The sequence below is a fragment of the Ambystoma mexicanum genome, chromosome 8, assembly GCF_040938575.1.
Source record: "Ambystoma mexicanum isolate Mex_15411 chromosome 8, UKY_AmexF1_1, whole genome shotgun sequence".
Taxonomy (NCBI): Eukaryota; Metazoa; Chordata; class Amphibia; order Caudata; family Ambystomatidae; genus Ambystoma; species Ambystoma mexicanum.
Genome location: NC_090929.1, coordinates 1,244,972,610 through 1,244,992,638, shown reverse-complemented (window position 1 = coordinate 1,244,992,638; position 20,029 = coordinate 1,244,972,610). Strand labels below are relative to the sequence as shown.

Below are 20,029 nucleotides of genomic sequence, written 5' to 3'. Positions count from 1 at the left end.
TTCTTCGCCCAGCCGTCAAAACGTTTGTCGTCCCTATCCGGAGGGATGGTAGGATAGGACGCCTGCTTTGCCGGGGCCGTAGCCGCCTGCACCACCAAACTCTCCGGGGTGGGGTGCCTAGACAAGTAGCAGGGGTTGCTACTGGCTGGACGGTATTTTCACGACAAAGACTTGCCCACTGCTGGGAGACTCTCTGGAGCAGTCCAAGCTGCCGCCACCCTTCTCTGCAGAGCCATATGAAAAGGCAAAACTGGGTCAGTGGGTGGACCGAGATCAAGGATGTCCGTGACATCCTGAACGAACTCCCCTGGGGGAGCTGACCAACCCAAGTACTCGGTGACCCGAGACATAAGGCGCCGATATGACGAATCGGCATGAGCGCCAGGCTCCGGCCGACAAAACTCCACCTCCGGAGAGGTGTCCAGTCCACTGGCATCATGCAGTGACTGCCTCAGGTCATCAAACTGACTATGGTCCGAGATAAGGTCATCTGGAACCGTAACCAGAACCAGGCCGCCATCAGAGCCTTCATCACCCTCTGAAATGTACTCCAGGCGGGGAGAGGAAGACCTCTGCGGACCAAAGCAGTGCCGGACCTTAGCCATAGCCTTTTTAGGGGCAAACCCCGTGCCACGGGGCCCCTCCAACACCATCGCCTCGAAAGGCATCGAGGGCGCCAAACGAGTCGGCGCCGGCGTCGACATCAGCTGCAACGCCTCCAGCATCTGCGGCGTCGACACAGTCCTCGAAGCCGGAGCTCCAAGCGTGTCTCTCGACAACCTGGGCGCCGACGGCGTCGACGACCCCCTCGAAGACGGAACCTCGAGAGAAATCGTCGATGACCTCGGCGCCACAGGCGTCGACGTCTCCTTCGAAGACGGCACAGGATCACGCGGTCTCCAGCGCGTCGAGGACCGGGACCTGGAACAGGCATGGTGAGAACGGCTACCCTTGTCCGAGCGGGACCTCTCCCGCGAGCCGTGCCGACCACCCGAGCCCGAAAGCGTACGGGCGGTGACTCTCGACCGGTGCCGACCGACCCCACTCGGAGGCGCAGACGGACCGGTGCCCTGCGATTCCAGAATCGCTAGCATCTGCTTCCCGAAGGAAGCCCATTCCTCCGGTGTCGCTTGCATGGAGGGATAAGCGACCCGCCGACGGGCGGAGTCCTCGGAAGAGGACGGGGAAGGCGACCTATGCCGGCGCTTCCTGGAATGCCTAGAAGAGGCGGAGGAGTGGCGAGACTGACTCCTGGAAGGAGACCCACCGGACTTCCGACGACGACGCAGAGAGTCACCCCTCGAGTCATCGGTCGAAAGCCCCGCAGACCTCGACTTCCGGGGCTTAGACACCCAGCCTACCGACAGCTTCTTCTTGCGTTCCCGCAAGGCCTTCGCAGTGAGCAACTGGCAGTCGACACAGTCGTCCGTATTGTGGGCCTCCCCGAGGCACCAGAGGCAAGCGTTGTGCGAGTCCGTGACCGACATCTTGGACCCACAGTCCCCACAGTTCTTGAAGCCCGGACGCGGGGTCGAAGATGAAAAGACATCGCCACGAACAGGTCTTCACAACCAACCTAACAGGTTCAAAGAACCGAGAATAGAAAACAGCAACTCCAACGAGTCAAGGCATACCGAGATTCACGAAGCGAACACGTTCGCGGAAAAACTGGAACTGAGGCTATGGGCGTCGTGCGTCCTACTTATCACATCGGGTGACGTCGGCCGTCGGAGGTCGTCCTCGGGGATGGCGCATCGATGTCATCGACGCAGGACGCAGACGCCAAAGATTTTCCAAAGCAGCACAGCTGTGGACATTACCTGTCATAGATAACATAGATATGGAATACGTCGGAGGACCCAATCCCCTCGAATAGACTACGCAAACAGCCTCTACCTCGGGATGCCGGAATACCTCCTGAAGAAACTACAACGCATCCAAAATGCAGCAGCCAGACTCCTCAAACTATCCAGATGAGACCACATCACGCCAGCACTAACAATACTACACTGGCTCCCAATCAAACATCGTATCACGTTCAAAACAATGTGCATAACACACAGGGCAATCAGTGGACAGGGAGCTGAATTACTACAAAAGAAAATCTACAAACCAACGAGACTCCTCAGATCAAGCAATGAAATCCGCCTGGAACCAAAACCATATGTCAAGAAAAAATGGGGCTCCTCTTTCTCCCACCTGGCTGCAAAAACCTGGAACAACATCCCGAAAGAAACACCAAACCACCTACAATTTAGAAAACTTCTAAATACCTGGCTCTTCAACACCCCGGAACCAAAGTGAAACAAAAACAAACAGGAAACACCAAGGACAGACTATATGATGCACAGGCAACAACCAGAACCAACTAAGGGAAACTCCTACAACGAGAGAGACGACACTAGGTGGAATAGAACACAAGCGACAACCCCATAAGGACAGAAATTAGCATACATGCCCAACACTATCCAACAGCCTTACCCATTCCATGAACGTTACCACATGACATACTTAGATAGAATTGTGAATGTTAGCAAGTACCACATTTACATTGAATCGTGAACATTAGCCGGCACCAGACCCAGACAGAAATGTGAATGATAGCAAGTACCACATTTAGTTAGAATGGTGAACATTAGCCTGCGTCGCATCTAGCCATATTTAGACAGAAATGTGAATGCTAGCTCGCATCTAAAAAGGTTTCGAAGGTAGGTCAGTGCAACACCTGCATAAATTAGTGAATATTGGCATGCGTCATATATAGACAGGATTGTGAATATTAGCCAGGGCCGGATCTTGATAGAAATGCAGAGATATTCACGAACCACAAGAGACAGGCTTGGGACAATGCACAGACACCTTGCCCATCTCTGCTAAAAGCAGCAAGAGATGGGTAGCACGTCCCTGCTCCTTTCTGCCTGCCTCCCCAACCTCAACCGTGCTCCCATTGCACCACCTATTTACCTGGTCATGCTGTCAAAGACAACGGGGCCAGAAAAGTGGATATGGCACAGCACAAAATGGAGGGTGTGCTCTGGCATCCATGCACTTTTGCAGTGTCGACCACCATCTCTATTGCACAGTTAATGGCAAAGGAGGCTGGCGAACCGTGAGGTACTAGATGTGCACAAAAGCTCTGGCTTCCACCTTTCCTGTATTCCCACAATCCCCCCGACCAGTTACTGGGCCCTGCCATCAATGTCAATATGGGCAGAATGCTAAGTGCTGCTGGGGGAGGTGGGTGGGCTAAGAGTGGTGGAATAAGAGTGCCAGGCCAAGTGCGGGCTGGCTCACGTGGCTTAAAATTGCTAAGTGGGTATAATGGGATATTGGTTCACTATAAAACTTGAACCAATGGAGTAAGGCTTTACTGTTCTAGCCAGGCATGCCAGAATCTTGCCTTGCACTGCATACTATAATCCGTTCTTAATGTGCATGCTGAAATCTGTTCTTACTGTAGCACGACGATCTAATATTCTCGCTATATTGTGGTAACTTGGCACAATAGGATCTAGCCTTGCGCTATGAAGAGGACCTATGGGAATCTAGCCTCCGAGAAACTAGCATCCTTGAATCTGTCCTTCAAATGCTCATTCAGAACATTGAAATGTGGCTTTACTGTACACGTGGGCAAAAAGGAATCATGTCTCTTCCTCTGCATACTGGCTCCAGCGAATCCAGTAATGTTGGATTCCCAGGTCCAGTAAGCATGCTGTAAGGCAGCCTAAGGTCATTTGTAAACTTGATTAAAATTTTGGCAGAAGGAATGGCAAGTTATCAAACCTATCAAAGTCATAGAATACACAATCGTCCATATTGTATGTAGTAGTATTAACAAGGCATGACAAAACCAGTGATGTCATTTCACCAAAATACCAGGGGTAGCAGAAGTGACATCATATGACCCTTGACCTCTGATGACATTACAGGAAGTGATGTCATTGGACCCCAAGCCGAAGTGCTGTCAAGCGGAGCGATGGAACACGACGTTTCACCCCTTGACAAAACAGGAAGTGGTATAACATAGCATTGTTCCTAAGTACAGTACGAAAAATATGGTTACGATATCACTATAATGTGATATACATTTCATACAAGAATGGATCACCATATGTATCATTAAGATCAGTGTGTATAGGCCCATATTACCAAATTACTGTAAATGCAAGCAGACATCCATTGCCAAATAACGTTTAAGCGCTTTATATAGAACAAATATACATACAATGCAAATAAATACAATATCACCCGACCTGTGTTGGTACTCATTTATCGACCTCAGAAGGATGAAAGGCTGAGTTGCGGTGTACAGACTAAATAAGTGACTCACCCCCTGAAGTGTGCCTGAAATAAACCTTTAATGAGTCTAGCAATTATTGTATAGAATTCCAGAAAGACAAATCATTTGGTAATCCTATTCTTTCTTATTTAAGGTCACTACTGAAAGTGTTAGACTTGTCGAACCCCTGTTCCTTTTTTGTCTTTTGTTTTTAAGAGGCCTGAACAAGAAATCCAGCCACTCCAGAAGCAAAGAGCCACATGGCGCTGGCCACAGCGCAGGAGCTTGAATTAAAACAAAAAAACGTGTTTTTTTAAAGTTTTTATTTTTTAGGGGTAGCAAGGGAGACCTCTGGGGTCGCAGTTGCAACCCCTGGCGTTTGTAGACGTCCCTCTACAAAACTATTGCGATAACATCACCGCAATAATCAACGAAACTCCACTATGGAAATCACTCCATAACAATATCTTCCACATCCTTGTTAGTAGTTCCATAGGCACGAAGTGTACTCCAAATATCTTTTGGTCGACTGGTGAATGCTAAGCTTGAGACGTACGTTTCTTCTCCATCATTAGTATAAACCAGGTCTTGTCAATGCCGTAGTATACATTGCTTAGCAACATTACAGGCTACGCTGAAGAACCTCAGTAGTAATTGAGGCCTTACCTAGATCAGCCAACAGGTATTTAATCGGGACCAATATCGGTGGAATATCAGTAATATCCAAAATAATTTCAGCTATGTCCGACCAAAACCCAGTAATACGAGGACATGCCCAAAACACGAACAATATTCACAGGTGACGCACCACATTTAAGACATGCATCACGAGACCCAGGAACGAATTTGGCAACCTTAGCCCAAGTACAGTGTAATCTATTTAGAATACCGATTTGAATTAGTCGGTATTGAGCATTCATCGACACATCTTTAGTAAGGAGACATTTCTTCCTCCACAAGCCATCGGGGATAGTGTGTAACCCAAATCGAATTCCACTGTGGGCACGCTCAATCAGTGGAAAGCAGTCTTCTATGGTGCACACTCACAAAGTGACCACACCAACACATGGATGGGTCTCGGGCTCGTGGGGGAAAGACTGCCATTTCTGCCTGAATGCCGCTCTCATCAGAAAATATTGTAATAAAAGTGTTGGGCTATAGTTTATGCATGAAATCACTGAGGAACACAAACATCCCATAAGGGAACAAATCCTCTATGACCAGAAGGCCATCCTTATCCCAAGTAGCCTGCATATCTTTGTCTAGCGTTGGGGCAATATCAGGGAAATTCCACAGGGGAACAACTTTATTATATGGATCCTTTGTACCCCAACCTATGAAATTATATGGACCATGCATTAACAGTGGTTCTAACTTGGTGGATGGTGCCGTAGTCTACCCACCCCTCTGCCCCTGCACTTCTCTCCTTCCACTTCCCCGCACTTGCGCGGTCTGAATGACACAAGGTCTAGTAAGATTGTTGTTTTGTCCTTATTCCGTTTCCCGCCCCCTTCTCTTGTTGAGCCTAGAAACAGTTGTGTACAGGCGTGTTCAAAATGCCATATCATATATATCGCTAAAGATAACCTACTTTAGATCATGGGTCACAGCACCTTATCGCTCAATCTCAACATGTGCTATGAGCTGGGAAGAGGCATACCATATTATCGCAAATTGCGCCTGGGCTTCCGAAAAGTAGAACTCAAAATCAGGAGCAGCAAGTCCTCCCTGCTCAAATGGCTTCACCAAGTTCTCCCAATTCAACCTTGCTGACCCTACGCCCCCACAGAAACCTAGATGCCAAAGACCAAAGCATAGTAAAGAATGCTCTCCCAGGCCATATCAGTATGTTTGTAAAATAATACAAACATTTAGAAAGCACCACCATCTTCTGTAGCAATAATGAGAGGTGACCATATATTGATAGAGAGAGCTTGGACGAGGCATTGCCTTTTTGACCAGACTTCTGAGGTACGCTGCATGATTATATTCATATACAAGGTTTTCACGTTTCTAGCCACTCGAACCCCCAGGTGTCTAATCACAAAGATGGAAGTGTAATATATAAATCATTGTTACGCCGTACAACTAGTTTGTTTGCTTTTTACAGAGCCTACCTTTAGTTCAAAGGTTCAAGAAAAGCGGTCAGACTCCCTACCGAGCCAAATATAGAATCAGCTAGGACCAGACATTCAAGCTCTGACAATTTGGCAAGTTACGGTAGCATGTTGTCCATGGCTCTGTGCCATCTCAACAATGACTGCTGCCATTTCTACAAACATGCAGCTTTTGCTATGCTGCTTCCACGTTCCTGACTGCAGGATGCGGATTGGCCGCCTTTTCCAACTTGCCTCACATCTGGCGGAACCGGAAGGCAAAGCCGACCCGACACCAAGACCCACATCAAGGCCTTTGGCTGTCTGGCATGTCCGCCGTGGTGCAGTGCCGCCTAACCCCCTTTCATATGCCCCCTCCGTCCCTCCCTGCCTCCATCCCTTCCTGTTCACCACTCCAGCCCCGATCATGCCTTTCTTCCAAGCGTTCAATCACAGCACCAGTGATTAGTATGACCACAAGGTAAGCGCTGACGCCATGCACTTGCCTTGCCTGTGCTCCCCGTACCCTGACTCCTACTTGTCTTTCTGCTCCTATGGCACCAACACAAAGCCTCGCCCCAATGGCCTTGTCGTCTTCCTGCCAATCCATGCTGCTCCATTCCATGCTCTCCTATCCTTCCCTTGGCTCCTGCCTGCACAGCGTTTTACCCTGACTTGAGCATGGCTGTCCTCTCCTAGTCCACGAGCCACACCTTAACTTTTTCTCACAGCCCTGATCCCCATCGCTCATGGCATCTATACTACCGGATACGCTCTTGCCTGCATCAGTCTAATGCTGGAGCAGTTTGTCTTAACCAACACCCTTCTGTGACTCCAGAAACCATGCTGCTCATGTGCGACACCTGCACCATAACAAACTAGGACTCTGCCTTTTATCTTTGCCACCGCAGCCTACCTATCTGCGCATTATCTATTAACTCTGCTGAGATTGCCGGCTACGGCCTACCATGAGTAATGTTGCTGTTGATTCTTGCCACTTCTTGTGAATCAGCCAGACCACACTGCTCTAGCCATGGTTAGGAGTTCCTGAGTTTCCTTAATATCTGTGTATTATGTACTTTAGCTGTGAAAACGTACCTAGCCTTCAATTCTTGTTTCAAAGGATGGGCTTTCAAAATTGTGTTCCCTGTTGTGGTCGCCAACCTGTAATGAATAGCTGTTGTTGCCCCCCTGCTCCATGTGATGAGGCTTTCCCAAACTCTTTCCCATCCCACCGTCTTCTCATTTCCAACTCTGTTCTGTGTGTGATCTTGTCCACCTGCATCAACGTCTCTTCCCTCCTCCCCCTTCCTAGCATTGCTCCATCCTCTCCTTCATTGCACCCATCCCCACTGCATTTCACTTCATGGTTTACTACTTGCACGATTTGAATTGCCTCTGGCCTAACGGGGCCGTTTTTGTCGGGAGGACACACCTAAATGAGAGAGTGGCCCCTGCGAAGTGGCCCCTGCGAAATGAGTGGGACACAATGGTGAGCCACAAAAGTTGGGGAGGATATACACCCTTGTCCCCCTCTAAAGTTATGCCCATGCCTAGTAGAATTTTTTTGTCATTATCTTGTCTTCGTTTTTTCCTGTTCTTCACCCCGTTCTCCCTGACCTACACTCCCCTCCACCCCTTCCCCACACCCCCGGTTTGCATTCTTTTTTAAAACACATGGACGTTCCAAACGTCTCAAGACCTAGTAGGATCGTTATTATTTTGTTCTCCCCTATTCCCCCTTTCCCCATGATGCGCAAACACCTTTTGGATGTATAGGCGCATTACAAATAACCAAAACAAAACAAAAAATACCTGCATAGAGACACACACAGCGTCTATGGCTTTGCAGCCTGAGCACCTTAAGGACCTGCAAACACATTTCTTTCATCAGTGGCAGGGCCTTCATATGCATAATGGCACATTTCCAACTGAAAGACCTCACAAAGCACCAGTCACCCACTAATCTATGATCCTTAAAGCGACCAACACATGGCATCCTTTTAAAGATTTGTTGATTTCCATGAGGTCTATTAGCCTGACATCATGCAAAAAAGAAAGTTGCTTTAGGTCATTAATCAAATGTTAACAACATGAATAACAAGGAGCTAGAGGTTTGTGACATAGAATCTACAGATATAACAGTTTTACATAATTTACTTTGTTGCGTGTTAAAACACTGAAAGTACAGCTCGAGCAGCAACCTGCCCCACCCCGTCCCTCCCACAACTACCCCTCCCATATGTCCCACTCTCTCCCTTTTGGATACAGCCAGAGTACCACTGGTTCCCTTTTTCCACTTCTACCACTGTGTAAGCATCTATGGGCACCACTTAAAACCGAGCATAGTAGCATCGGTCAGCGGGAACAGCTCAGATTTCGACTAATTAACAAATTCATGCATGTCATCCATCATAGGTTGTTAGTCTCAAGACACCAGCGAATGAACAGTAGCGCATCATCTGCGCATAATGAAATTATCTGGGTAAGCCCCGATATGCTGATACCTCAGTGAATAGGTTTGCAAAGGATAAGCGTGGCTAATTGTTAAATAGAAGGAGCGAAATGCAATGGTGACAAAGTGAACCCCTGTCGTGGACCCCTGCCAAGCATTATATTGGGGTGCGGGGGGCAAAGCCATTCGTGCAGACCTTCGCAGTGGGAGAGGAGTACAACAGTTACATGCAACAAGATAAATATGGGCCAAAATGAAACGATTTCTTCAATAAAAATAGGAATCTACAGGATACCTAATTGAATGCCTTCTCTGCGTTGAGGGAGGCCACAACGGTTTTGGCATTCAGATTTATCCGTGAAACACATAACTTCTTAAGATTCAACACCGTTGAGCGGGATGGGATGAAGCCTGATTGGTCAGGATGTACGATTGTAGACACATGTGGAAATATTCTAGCTGCCAAGTCTTTTGCAAAAATGCCAACATCCACATTAAGGACTGACGCCGGTATGAGGCGGTATGTCAGGCAGTTTATTCGGTTTATGCAAAACTGTAATGACTGCTTCTCTGAGTGACCATGGTAATCCCCCACATTCCAATGCCTCTTAGCAGACAGAGTAACTGGGGCGCTAGAATAAGTTTGTATTGCTTGTAAAATTTGCCCTCCAGCCCATCCGATCCAGACGCTTTACCAGACAGTAGCTTGGAGATGGCAGCCAGGATCTCCTCGATCGAAAGTGGTAGATCTAGAGCCATGACAGACTCTTCATGTATCTGTGGCAACCTAATATCTGCAAAATATTCCATGATGGCCATCTCAGAGTACATATCATTTGAGTACAGAGCCCTATAGTAGTCCGTGAACGCCTCACTAATCGACTGGTTGCCAGTGACTACAATGCCGTTAGAAACGGTGATCCCTGGTAACTTGCCATCTCCCTTCTGCTCTAATCCCATGGGCCAGTGACTTTCCAGGTCTATCTGCTTCACCATATCTATGTGCCAATACCGGTTTAAACATATAGTAAGGCTCTATGCCAAGGAGTGAAACGAAAGGTTGTCTGGTTTTGTCAGGCTGAGCAAATCTTTATTTTTAGTGACACTGTACTCACTCAAGAGAGCAAATATTGCGTTTTAATTGCGACAGCTCTGGGTGGATCATTTTGAGTATCCTGAACCCAGACGACAACATAAACCCCCCCCCCCCCGGCCCCCATCATGTCTCCCAAACACTGCAATGAAACTGAGGCCACATTATTAACACAGAAAGTATTGATCACATCCACTAAGATGTCTACTAGTATAGGGTCCTAAAGCATAGAGGGATACAGCCTCCACAATGGGCGTGATATGGAGCTGTTCCCTAATCTAAGCAACAGTACAACCAGGGAAATTATCCAAATATGTCCGGGGGAACATAAAACAATTGGGCATGGCTGCAAACAAGGAGGATCAACCAGTAGTCAATCCTAGACATGGAGTCATGCACAGTTGAATAATATGAATACTCCTTAGATGATGGATGTACACATATCGAAACATCCAGTAACTAATTGGGACATTGCATATAATCTAGCCAAGGAAGCATGCAAAAGGGTTCGAGGGGCTCTAGCTGGGCAGTCCATGTCTAAATCAAGAACAGTGTTGAAGTCACCACCCCACACTATAGGGATGTCTGCCAACATGTTGAACTATGTGTGTCAGATGGTCATAACAATCGGGGTGATCAACATTCGGGTCATATGTGTGCATTAGTACCATGTCAAGGCCTGCCAATTTTCACCAAACAATAACATACCTCCTCTGTGGATCAATGAGTGATTGCATATGCCGAAAGGAAATGGAATGTTGGAGAAGGGTTAATGCACCCAGAGCCTGTCAGCAGTACATAGTGTATTATCTGCTATTCCCCCACTTTCTAGGGAAGGCTTCATTTACACCATGTAAGGTATGCTTCTCCTGAAGCATAAGGATTTTAGGTGAGTGACGTTCTATGAATGCAAGTAGTTTTCTGGCCTTGACCTGATAGTTCAGTCCCCAAACGTTCCAAGTGGGGAAAGTGATTGCCTCAAGTGTTACCTTTGACACCATTCACAGCACGTAATCCAATGGAACTTCCAACAATAACTACAACCGCCTATAGCATGAATACATTCCTGCTGAAACATTTGAATTTACCAAGAACAACACTCACTCCTGCCCCCAACCCACACATCCTCTCAAACATGATAGTGTTGACCCCATAAAAAATCAATGTGTGAAAATTCAGAGGATACATTACGGGCAGTAACCCAGATGTAAAGGCAGTGGGCAACTAGACAATCGCTGCTCTGTTAATGCATGGGACACCAGAATTGCTACTCAATAGCTCTTGACCACCCTCTGACAGTCTACTATTCATTGCACATGCTTCAATGTAGGATCTCGCTTCACTCAGAGACCCAAAGAAATGGGCACGGCTTCCCATGTTGGATCCACGGCCTGGAAGGAATATATATCTAACAAAGAAGACTGAAATCCAGTCTGGGGCGCAACGGCACTCCGGCATTGATTATGCTGAAAAACGCCATCAAATCCACACACAGACCGTGTTTGCTGTGCAGCCAGGAAGTCCTTTATTTGTAAAAGTATATGGCCAAGGAAGGCAGCAGCAGCATTGCACACGGAAAGAATGACGCGTTTCACCCTACACAGGCTTCGTCTGGTATACACACAGATTATATTATATATATATATATATACACACACATACATACACACATATATATATATATATATATATACACATACATACACACACCTTACTGGATTCAAATTGCACCGTTCCTCTGTCTTGCCGCCTTGAGGATCTAGTCTCCGTCTCTGTAATTCAGTTGACTCGCAATTATAGTGCGAGGAGGCGCCCCTCGTTTAGGCATGGGCAGCAGTGCTGTGTGTCCTCTCTCCACCATGAACTGTGGAGAAAACTGACGGTCTCCAAGCAGTGACTTCAAAAGGCCCTCCACAAACGGTCTCCATAACTTCCTTGGAAGCACTTTCGGGCACACCAACTATACGCATGCTGTTATGCCACGATCTTGACTACAAGTCATCACATTTCAACTGGACCTACGTCAAATCTTTCTTAACCGTATCAAATCTGGCACTATGTTGATCCACCTTATTTTACAGCTCTCCAATCCTTGTTGCAGGCAGTGTTATGTGGCCACTTTGTCCATCTTAGTGCGTAAGGAATGTTAGTCACAATATCATCCAGTTTGGAGTTCACATATACAAACCCACTGTGCATACCTGCCATAATCGGGTCCAGTTGGTTTGGAGTTACTGCACTGCACACCACAGTGCCGCTCGCAGACATCAAATCAGGGGGGACGTTTAGAGGAGTTAGTATAGGAGTCCATAGGACCACGTTTCTTCCCTGCTCCTCTAGTCATAGCAATGCAGTCTGTATCAAGGAACAGTGCGCAGGGTAGAGGTATTGCATAGTTAGTATGAAATAAGGGCCCACCCCATCTATCAAGGTCATCCGATGTGGGGCACCACAAACTGAAAAGCCCCTGGAGCCGCACCAGACGATTAGGTTATGAACAATGCTAGCTTACCACCACAGTTTGCGAGGCCCCGCTAGATCACCCATATGATCAAGCCCAGAAGTGTCCAACAGGGAACTGTAGAGGCGGCCCAGTCACTGCTACTCACACAGCCAGGCAAGAGGATCCTGGCAGACATTGTTTGCTGGGAGGAGAGAAGACCAGCCTGAGGCCACACCGCTCTGTGCCACTCCAGATGAACCATCGGCGCCTCAGGGCTGGTATACCCAGGAAACATAGCAGCCGGCCTGCCAATCCAAGCTCGGAAAACCCTGCTGCTCCAGGGGCACAGAATCAAACTGCGCACAAAGGGCTTCCAATCCTCTTCAGTCAGAGGGCCACGGTCCGCACATAGGCTCCTCCTCCAGATCCAGCCATACACGGCTCAGAGAACGCATCTCCCCTGGCAGGCCGAGAGCCATAAGCCGGTCCCCTCACATCACACAGCCGCAAGGCCTGCAGGGTTGGGCCACTCACTCCAGCGGCCTAACAACCACAGTCATCACAGCAGAAAAAGATAAGGATGCAATGCCCAAGGATTCGTCTCGCGCCTCTAAACTCTAGTGGCAACCCCTTACACCATCTAAAATGGCCCCATGCAGGAGTTATTAAATCGAGGATACCGTCAGGCTCCAGAGCACCAGAGTTATACCGCTATTGTCGATGCTGACCTAAGGTAATTTGACTTGGTGCGTGGAATTTTACCTCACAGTGATAACTAGGCATGACTGAATATGGCCTTACTGTGCTACCTGAGCATACTAAAATCTGGCGGCACTCAAACTGGTCATAATGGAAACTGAACCAACTTTGCTGAATCAAAATATGGAATTCTGACCTCACTGTCCTAATTCTGTATAATGGAGTGTCACTGCTATGCTTAATGGGATCAATGTAAACTGCCACTGCTGTGCTATCTAGGCACACAATGGACTCCGGTCTTATGGAGTTAATGGAAAATAATGGAATCAGGACAGCTCTATGACCGAATCAGTGCTAATTGGATGTTATGGTATTTGGCACTGCTCTTCTGACTTGGCATTATGGCACTGCTTTGCTAACTGGGCAAAATGGAATTAGGAGCCACCTAGCTAACGGGGCACAACAGTACCTACCATTACCCTGCAGATAAGGCATATCCCTAAAAATGGTTTGAAGGAATAGGAAAGCAATAGTTCAAGAACTGTCAATGTCGCACCTGACAAGAGCATCCGTTCTTGGGCTTGTAATGCACAGCTTTGAGATCGCTCTAGTTCATGGTTTCTGCTTTCTCTGGCACGCTCTATCTTGTTTTTCTTCCTGCCAGCTAAGTGTGCTGAGCTCAAACTCTTGGGCTGCACACAAGTGGGAGCAAGACCCCTGAGATCTCATGCAGAAGCAACATGGCCCGTACACACAGGCTCCACCCACTGTCAGCACGCACCCCCAAGACACATGGAGGCTGCAGTAGATGCCCTTATAATGCTGAGAGGTGCATAGCTATGAGACCCGTACATTAAACAACACCCCCATCTCTGGGCAGGCAAGGGGGAGACAACACAGGAGAGGACTGACCCTGATTCCTGCTGTGAAGGTTTAGTCCTAGACAATACCTTGGGAAGGCTGTGGGCATAGGAGCCAAGGCCTGGAACCACATTATCCCTCCACGATGTATCATTTTTCCTCTGTGAAGGAATAGCTCCATTAATGATGTATTACACATTAGCTCGGTTATGAAAGCCCAGACATAACCCCATACGAGGGTGGGTTCCTATGTGATCACCTGGACTTAATGTAGTCTCTGCTCTACTAATTGACTCGCTAGATACATAAGGAAAGCTATGGCTGTAAAGTATGTACACAGTAATTCCTATTAGTCATTTATGTCAGGAGGTCTATGATTTTTAGCTTTCAATCATCATCTGTTAGGGAGAATTCTCTGTTTAGGCTGAATTTCCCTACCTAGTGAGTCCCCCAGCAGCTTTGCTGGATTTCTGGGGTTTCTTTTTTCTCCTGCCAAGAGTGAGACTCTTTTACCCCCACTCTTGGGCATGTTTGAAGTGTGTTTTCTTGGTTAAACCTTGTGTTGAATGGGCTATGGGGTCTTTTACTCCATAGGGCCTCATGTATTTTTGTGATGTGGGTTACACAGCACCCTCTGTGCAGTAACCCAGGGGTGTCCTAGGGACTCCCCAACATAGACTCCATACCCTGGGACTGACTACTGTCTCCCAGGGCATGTAAAGTCACCAAAGACTTTACTAGTCTTAAATCCTGAACAGAACCAGTACAAACCATCATATTGTGGACGTACTGGCTGGGGCAATTCGATTGCCCCAGGGTCTGTTAGTCGAAGGGGCACGTCTCCGTCCCCCCTGATCGAGTTTTGGCTGGTGGCAGTGGAAACTACTTTTTATATTCAACCGCGAATATTTTCCTATGGGATTTCCCATTGTTTTAGGCTAACACATTTAATTATTTATTTACGGTAGCCTCAAACATACCGCCGGTTTATATATTTATTATTATAACTCCGGTTGGGATTTTTTGCCAAAACTTGATTCTAAAATGGCGTTGGCGTTCGCCTCTGTAACTCTGACCCAAAGTGGAGCCCTTTGTTCCACTTTTGGCGGGCTTCTCCACAGAAGCCCTCCAAAGTGGTGCCACTCTGTCTGGGGTACTTAGGAGGGGTGGAGGGGGATTTAGGCACCCTGGACTGAGTTACCTTGGTAACTCAAGTCGCACTCCGTCCTGATTGGCCCAAGTGGTGAGCCGGCCGGCTCACCACTTAGCATGTTTGAGTGACAGCTAGGCTCGGTGAATGGGGGTTTGCTGCATAAAAGCAGGGCTTTGGGGACTGGAACTTCAGAAGTCGCCACAGGACCAAGAATCCGACGAGGGAAGAGCTGAGCCGACCTGCTACGACGACACCACCCGGTGGAGCCCTGCTGAACCGTCTCACCACTTTTCCCAACGACCGAGGAGAACTCTTAACGGAGTGGCTCCTTCCCTTGACTGGTGGGGACAACCAGTTTTCACCTTCTTTCCGCTTCTTCGAGGTATCTCGTGGCCGCCTTGCCCGTGCCAAGCACCCCGGCAACCGGAATACCACACTTTTACCACAACCGCGAAAGTCGGTACAACCCTTTAACCGGAGGACTCCGCGGCTGGTTTCTTCCCGGGCAGTGCAACGACCTTCGTCTTCTGCTCTTCAGCGAGAACTTCTTCTTCCCTGACCGACGTCGAGCCTTGCTGCCACTGCCTGGAACAACTGCCACCGCTGGAGGATCCTTCCCGTTTAAGGTACCGTGTTCCGCCTGACTTCCCTTGCCACCGACTGTACGGGGTAGTTTTAGCCCCCGGCTTTCGAACCTGGGAGTGCCTGGGACACTCTGGCTAAACTTTCTAAGCCTCTCTAAACTCTGTCTGAACTCTTTTGCAAGACTCTGAATCCCTAATAACTGTGTGATCTTGGGCACATTTTCGCTCTGTCTGCTCTAAGAGTGGGCCCTGCCTAGTGACTTTTGCTCACCTGTGACTTTGTGCTTCTTTGAGCCTACTGAAAGTGTTCTTGACCTTAGAGTGGTGTGTTTATCCTAATTCTGCTCTTTTTCCCTCCCTTCTTTGAACCACTAGAGTGTCATCTAACGTTAAGCACTCACCTCTGTTTGAATTATGTGGTGTTAACCAAGAGTTGTCTAGTTAGGAATAAGGGTTGGGACTGCTTTCCATATAACTGTGTTTGAAGAGTTTTACTATATATTGCTAGAGTGTTTTCAACTTATGTGTTCTTAAAATAAATAACTATATACTTTTGAAACCAAGCTCTGGTCAGTGTTTGCTTGTACTATTGTGTTTGAGTACCTATTGTGTATACTTTGCAAACTGCCTAACTCTTCTTGAGGGAAGTCTGACTGCTCAGCCACAGCTACCAGGTAAATCTGGGTGGTGCAGACTGCTACCAAGTGGGTTTACTGCTATACCTGTAGTCTTAAATCTTTTGCAGTGTTCCCTAAGGGAACTGCACAGGTTTCTGCCTAACACTGGTGTACAGCGGTGGGATTTGTATTGAGTATACATTTTGGTGTGCTTTAGATACCTTAGTGCAACTAACCACAAAGCTTAGCACTGTAAAAGTAATCCTCTAACATGTCAGTTATAGAAATCTATAGTCAAGAGTCCCTTGCAGCCAAAACTGCTGATTGTTTAAGAGTGCTCTGTAAACATAAGGATCTCATGACTAAGGGCAAGAAAATGGAGCTGATTGAAAGATTGTTAGCTAACCAAAGTCTGGGTGATGGTTCAGAGGAACCTACCACCCCAGCAAATGTAGATGACAGTATTGAAATTGACATAGAACAAAATGTTGATGATTTTGAGGAAGAGTCAGAAGAGGAGGGTGAGGCTGTTGTGACTGTCCCCCCTAGGCCTCTGCCTGCTCTACCTGCTGTGCCTACTGGGCCTTTACCAGGTCCCACATTTAGTCCTCAGTACTATGAACTAGAGAAAATGAAACTAGAATTGGAGTATAAAAAACTTAATGCTCAAACTGAAAAGGAACTAAGGCTAAGGGAAATGGAGCTCAAGCATGAGCTAGAAATGAAGAAATTGTCTGATGAGAATGCTTCTCTCTCTGGCTCCTCTAGAAGTTCCAGTCCTAAAAGACCCCGGATGCCTAAAGAATTGGTTGGTATGTATGAGCCTAAGTTGGATGTGTTGGATTGGTTGTCTCTGTTTGAATATAATCATGGGCTCCAGAACATCACAGGAAATGATTTACTCACCTGGTTGTTCTCTAGGCTTCCCCCTGTTGCAACTGATGTGGTAATGGAGATGGGGGAGGAGGATAAGAAGGACTATGAATGTGTGAAACTAGCTTTGATAGCTAGGTTTGGGAAGACCCCTTCCCAGTATTTTAAGAGGTTTAGGAGCCTCAAAAAGCATGATGGTACCCCTTGGGCTACCTGGGTGAGTGAAGGGTTGAAAAACTTAGAGGGATGGATTAAGGGTTACAAAGTGAACACTTATGAAGGTATGAAGAATTTGTTTATGTTGGAGACTATTTATGATGCCTGCTCTCCTGAGCTCAGACAACACTTGGCTGATTCCAAGGAATTAGATTCCCGGAAACTAGCTAAGGCTGCTGACTTGTGGGTTGCCAACCGGGCCACTCACAAGGACTCTGGGGTAACTCAGAAAAAGGATGGGGAGAAACAGCCTAAAAAGGACTCCAAAGAGAATTCTAATACTACAAATTCCAAAGAGGGCCCCAAACAAAACTATAAGGGTAAGCCACAAGGGAAACCAAATCAGGCTAGTGTACCTTCTGGTCCCAGACCAGAAGGAGGTCAGAACAAGCCTCCATTCCAGCGAGCCTTTGGCTCATGCTTTGTTTGTAAGGCTACTGACCATGTGAAAGGAGATCCCAGATGTAAGGGTAAACCTTCAGGGGTCCAGCTTGCCTCCTTAGCCTTCGCTCCAGAAGAGGAAGTACATATGGCAAGTGGAAACTTTCTATTACTGGCTGATGAACCCACTGGAGTCTCAGCTAGTGTTTCTTTAGTCTCTCTGGGGTTGTGGGAACAACAGAACTTAGATGTCTATAACTCTATCCCAGATAATACTAAAGAGTATTATAAGGACAGTGTCCAGGTGAATGGTCAGGAGACTCCTGCCATTAGGGACACTGGAGCCAGCATAACTGTGGTGGATGAATCATTTTTCAAGGCAGAGGATGTTGCTAAGGCACCCAAATGCCTCACCAAGTTAGCTGGTGGGCCTGTGCAGATGTGTCCCCAGTTACCAGTTCTCATCCAATGTAATGATATGGCTGTGAAAATACCTGTCAGTGTACAATGTGAAGTGCCAGGTAGGGTTCTGTTGGGTAATGACCTCAAAGCTCTTGGAGTTGTGTCCCATACCCCCAGACCACCTAGCAAAAGGTTACAGGAGCTCACAAAACCTGCAAGAGAGAAAACCCTGAGAGGGTTATCTCAGGAGATGATGACAGAAATCACTCCTCTCCCACTGGAGCAACTTACTGCAGTAACAACCAGATCAGGAGCAAAGGGGCAACCCAAGACTCCTAGGAAAAAGCCAGCAGCAAGCACTCCAGTGCTTCCAACAAGGACTTCCCCTAGGTTGTCCAAAGTTACACCTGTAACTCCACCTCCAGCTGAGGCTGAGAGGGAGGTACAACCCTGTGTGGTTGAGCTAGACTCTGAGGAAGAGCTAGAAGGAGGCCCAAACCTTATTGGAGATTTGGACCCTGAGGACCATCCTGAGCTGCAGTCTTTACTGGCATAAGGTGGACCTAGCAGGGCAGCTTTTCGTAAGGGGCAAAGAGAATGTCCAACTCTGGAAGGTCTCCGCCACCAGGCAGCTTCTCAGGCTGATGGGCAAGAGCCTGGGAAGTATAGGTTACACTGGGAAGATGGCCTCTTCTACAGTGAACCGAGTCTGAACCTGGAGACTACAAGCGCCTTGTAGTCCCCCAAGAGAACAAAACAGTTCTTACAACTAGCCCATGAGATACCTTTGGCTGGTCACTTGAGTTTCAAGAAGACCAAGGAAAGGCTCTCTCTCTACTTTTATTGGCCAAAAATGGGGGCTGAAGTAGATAGATATTGTAAGAGCTGCCATACCTGCCAGACTTCTGGTAAGGTTGGTTCCAAGAATGTGGCACCTTTAGTGCCTCTCCCAGTTGTGGGAGTCCCATTTGAGAGGGTAGGGATTGACATTGTTGGTCCCCTTGATCCCCCAACCTCCTCAGGCAACAGGTTTATACTTGTTGTAGTAGACCATGCTACTAGGTACCCTGAGGCAATTCCTATGAGGACTGTTACGGCTCCGGCTGTGGCTAAGGCCCTCCTTGGTATTTTTACCAGGGTTGGGTTTCCTAAGGAAGTAATCTCTGACAGGGGGTCAAACTTCTATGTCCCACTACATGAAAGCCATGTGGAAAACCTGTGGAGTTACTTACAAGTTCTCAACAGCATACCACCCTCAAACAAACGGGTTGGTTGAAAGGTTTAACAGAACCATGAAGAGCATGATGGGTGCTTTAGAGGAACCCCTTAAAAAGAAGTGGGACCTTCTACTGCCATGCCTTCTCTTTGCTTATAGAGAAGTCCCTCAGGAGGGAGTAGGTTATTCTCCCTTTGAGCTTCTCTATGGCCATCCGGTCAGAGGTCCATTGGCCCTGATTAAGGAGGGATTGGAAGGTGCTCCTCCCCTCAAGCCAGTCAGAGTGACTGACTATGTGATAGGTCTCCGGAGGAGAATGTCACACATGATGGCAGAAGCAAGTGACAACTTGAAAGCTGGTCAGGCTCTGGTCAAACATTGGCATGACCAGAAGGCTAACATGGTTGAGTTTACTCAAGACCAGCTAGTTCTAGTCATGCTCCCAACAAGGCAGAGGGCCTTGCAAGACAAATGGATGGGACCCTTCAAGATTGTGGGAAAACTTGGAGAGGTCAACTATCTGGTGGATCTGGGCAGACCCAGGGAAGCTCCTAGAGTCTTCCACACCAACAGACTAAAAGCATACATCTCCAGACCTGACGTAGGAGCCTTGCTTCTAGCTTCAGCTGCAGAGGAAGAAGAGAGTGAATCTCTCCCTGAT

The 20,029-nt window shown here is 47.6% G+C and overlaps 1 protein-coding gene across 1 annotated transcript in view; it reads right to left on the bottom strand.

The window, feature by feature from the left end:
- MYOF (myoferlin) overlaps positions 1–20,029 on the bottom strand; it is a 1,388,224-nt gene that overhangs the window by 128,527 nt on the left and 1,239,668 nt on the right. The window lies entirely within an intron of this gene.